This window comes from Chiloscyllium punctatum, chromosome 36 (genome assembly GCF_047496795.1).
Source record: "Chiloscyllium punctatum isolate Juve2018m chromosome 36, sChiPun1.3, whole genome shotgun sequence".
NCBI lineage: Eukaryota > Metazoa > Chordata > Chondrichthyes > Orectolobiformes > Hemiscylliidae > Chiloscyllium > Chiloscyllium punctatum.
The window spans coordinates 62,355,012-62,358,871 of NC_092774.1; the positions used below are offsets into that span (position 1 = coordinate 62,355,012).

Consider the following 3,860-nt stretch of genomic DNA (forward strand, 5'->3'; position numbering starts at 1 on the left):
GATGACCTGTCCGACAGTCCAGACACCGTCCCCTTGTTGAAGAGGCCGGGAGGTTGATTCTGATGTTCTTGGCACACGAACTGATCTGAGACATTGAAAGAATTGTCGTTCGTACACATCAGGAATTCAAACCCCTTCTCGCCTCCGAGCCAATGAGAGAACTCGGGAACAGGCAAAACACTGAAAGGCTCGAAGGGCGACGGCCCCGGAGTAAGAAAGCTAGTTCCTCGTGACATGGATGTGTCTGCAGACAGCCCCCGGTATCTCCAGAATGCATCTCCCAGGCTTGATTATGGAAAAGTTAAACTGATAGACGACAATTGTAATTCTTGGCGGGGAGGCTGAATTATAAAATCACTAAGCGATGGTGCCGCCCCCCATCGGCGCCTGTCTCTGTGGCGCAATTGGTCAGCGCGTTCGGCTATTAACCGAAAGGTTGGTGGTTCGAGCCCACCCAGGGGCGGTGTGTTTGCTGCTCTCCTTTGGCTTCGAAGCTGTGCGCTTTTAATGGGGTCAGGAGAATGTTCCCCAAACGGAAATCTTCCCCACACAGGGGGGTTGCGAGTTGACTTCATGTCTTACCTAAGGGACTGCGTATGCTGAGAAGACGAGACCCAAACAGAAAATCAACAGGTTTGACAGTACCTGTCGGAGCAAACAAAATTCTGAAATGTTGCCTCTGATTCTCTTTCCACAGATGTTGCCTGCCCTGCTGAGTTCCTCCTGCAATTTCTCACTGAAAGTTCATTTCATCTTTTCGGGAGCAACACCGAAATATCTGCAAACACATTGTGCAGATATTTAACCCTTTCGAATCACTGCGAAGTGATTGGAGTCAAACAAACTCTGCGATGATTCACTCTTTCTCAGCTCCACAGGCAGACAGACCTGGGAAGTCAAACTGTCAGTGTGGTACTGAATCGTGGGCCGAGTGGTTGATGCGATGGACTTGAATTCCATTGCGGTTTCCCCACGCAGGTGTGAACCCTGCCGAGTACAAAATGAGAAGTGTCGTCGAAAAGAAAGGGAGTTTGCTCCCCCGCTTCTTCTTTAAGATTCAAATCAGTGGAGGGGGAAAAACATTTCACTCAAATTGGGACTGGTGGGAATCTGCAACCCACTGCCTGTTCGGGTGGAACAAGCAGATACCCTCAGAGCTTCTTTGGAGACTATGAGCAAAGTGTTTGGAAATGAGACGAGAAGAGTGAGGGGCTTGAAATCGTGATCGAAATGAAGCAGGTACCTGTGGACAAAGGCGTTTCCTTTGCCAGTGAAAGATACTGCTTCACCAAGTTGGGCCTGTGGAAGGGAATCAGTGACGGTGATTATCTTTGGTTGTTCACCTTGTGAATGTTCCCATTGCTGCGCATGTCCGTGTTGGCGTCAGAACTCTGCAGCATGGTGGCGTTAGATACGCACAGGGACTGGCGCACCAAACTCCACCTACCTGTTTGAAATGCAGCTCACAGCTTCTTCACACACCCCAATTAATCTTTCTCATTGTCCTGAAGCCGGCATACGGTTTGAATTCCCGATCTGCGGGAATGAGAATCCTTACACTGTCTCGCGTCAGTAAATGTCCCTGAGAACATCTGAGTCAACTCCCAGCGCAGTCAGATGAGGGGAAGCTGAAATAGCCCCACACGCTGTTTACGGGCACATCTTATTCTCCCCAAACTCAACGCCTCAACCACTGCGGCTCCTGGGAGTGGAAAAGAAACAATCACCAAAACCCCGTCTAAGCTCTGTGAATCTTCAGAAAATCAGCAAACGTTCATCCCTTCGGATTTTCTATCCTAGGCTGACAGCGATGGGTTTTGTCACTCTTTTGTAGGACATTGCAAGTAGATGTTTTGCAGAATAGCACCACAATGCCATCTGATTAATCAGGACCTGGATGTTTTCGGTCTTTGAATGTCAGTGTTGTGCTGCAGAACTTTGTTGTTGCCAGTTTCTAATACTTATCTTCCCAGTTCGCTGTATCACTTGTCGAAAATGTTTAATTTGTGTCTTGTAATCCTTTCACTGTCTGCTAATGAGGATAGTGTTTCCCTGTTTTACCTAAATTATCTTGACCTTGCATACCTCAAGCCTCAAGCTAATTTCACGAGAAACCCTCTCCAGTTCAAAAGCCAACTGTTAATGATGGCTCTGTTCCTTGTCACGTGTCCAATTTCAGATCGATGTTGTTAATGTCCCTTATACTCCTTCAGATCCAGGTTTCGCTCACAGGGCTAGAACAGAACTGTCACCAAATACATTGACAAATCTACGTTCATCCTATCGATTGTATTAGCATCATCAACACTTCTCATCACAATAACTCGAGAGATTTTCATCACAATTTTCTGTGAACAGTTCTACATTAGCTTTGTTGAATGAACCCCAAATTTCTTGAAGTGGCTCCTTATTTTCGGCCCTGATTATTAATCTCTCTACGCATGGGAATGGATCCTTCCCTCCCGCTCTATCTCTCATCAATGTGTGTAGTTCAATTCGATCTCCCATCAGCCTCCTCTGTCCTGATCAAATCCAGGGGAACAGGAAACGTTGGGGCTATGGCGCGGACAGGACAAGCCCAATACTCACCTTTCCTTTTAGTATTCTCTGTGTTTCTGTGTCCCTTTCTTTTCGACGACGTTTCAAATCACGAAAGGAGTCCGTTGACTCCGTGTATCGTTTGGCCAAGTCTTGCCGTTTGCGTATAATGAATCTGCCTCTTTGTCAGTTTGGGATTTACTGACCCCAACCACTCCCTTTACAAAAGCGTTCTTCCTAAAGTCACTTTTGTTTCTTTTCCTCATGACTTTTAAACTCTGCCGAATTGTTGTCGATCCTTTCAGACGTGGGAACATTTTGACGACATTACTTTCTCTGTCTAGACTTTGCATGACTTGAAAAGCTTCAATCGGGCCAGATTTCAAACTTCCGTACTCCGAACAGAGCTCTCCCAAATTTCCAATCGACCCTCATCGCTGACATCCCTCAAACACTGCACCACTCACGTCAACCTCTTCAACGCTATCCCCAATCATTTCACTTCGCTGCTTTCTGTCCCATTGGTCCTCCAGGGAGCCCAACCTCGTTTTACGAAGGTGCTTTTTGAGGAAATTAAACAGCACTTTCGCACAAGTCATGAAAGGCGGGCTCCTCCGGGATTTGAACCCGGGATCTCTCGAACGCCTGCGTCAATGAATACCCAAAGCAAAAATCACACCCCGACACCAACAAGCCACACGGCTAGCGCGCTGGCGCCCCTGCCCCCACCCTACCTCTTGAACCAGCTGAGTCTTGCTCAGAGGAAAGTCCAGTTGACATTGAACAGGCTGGGGCTGTTTTCTCTGGAACGTCGGAGGTTGAAGAGTGACTTTATGGAGGTTTATAAAATTATGAGGGGCATGGATAGGATAAATAGGCAAAGCCTTTTCCCTGGGGTCGGGGAGTCAAGAACTAGAGGGCATAGGTTTAGGGTGAGAGGAGAAAGATATAAAAGAGATCTAAGCGGCAACTTTTTCACGCAGAGGGTGGTGCGTGTATGGAATGAGCTGCCAGAGAAAGTGGCGGAGACTGGTACAATTGCAACATTTCAGAAGCGTTTGGATGGATATATGAATAGGAAGGGTTTGGAGGTATATGGGCCGGGTGCTGGCAGGTGGGACTAGATTGGGCTGGGATATCTGGTCGGCATGGACGGGTTGGACCGAAGGGTCTGTTTCCATGCTGTACATCTCTATGACTGTATGAACAGCTGCTTCTCATTCTGTCTCTCTGCTGCCGTTTGCCCGTCCCCAGGAACCGGGTCCTCTCTACTGCCAGAAGATTAACCCGTTTTCTGTCTAAACTTTTCTCTGACACCGGAG

General features: G+C 47.7%; 1 non-coding gene across 1 annotated transcript; it reads left to right on the forward strand.

Annotated features, from left to right (window-relative positions):
* The first annotated feature begins 389 nt into the window (after positions 1-389).
* trnan-auu (transfer RNA asparagine (anticodon AUU)) lies at positions 390-463 on the forward strand. The gene has a single exon. It is a non-coding gene; the product is annotated as a tRNA-Asn (tRNA).
* The last annotated feature ends 3,397 nt before the right edge of the window (positions 464-3,860 follow it).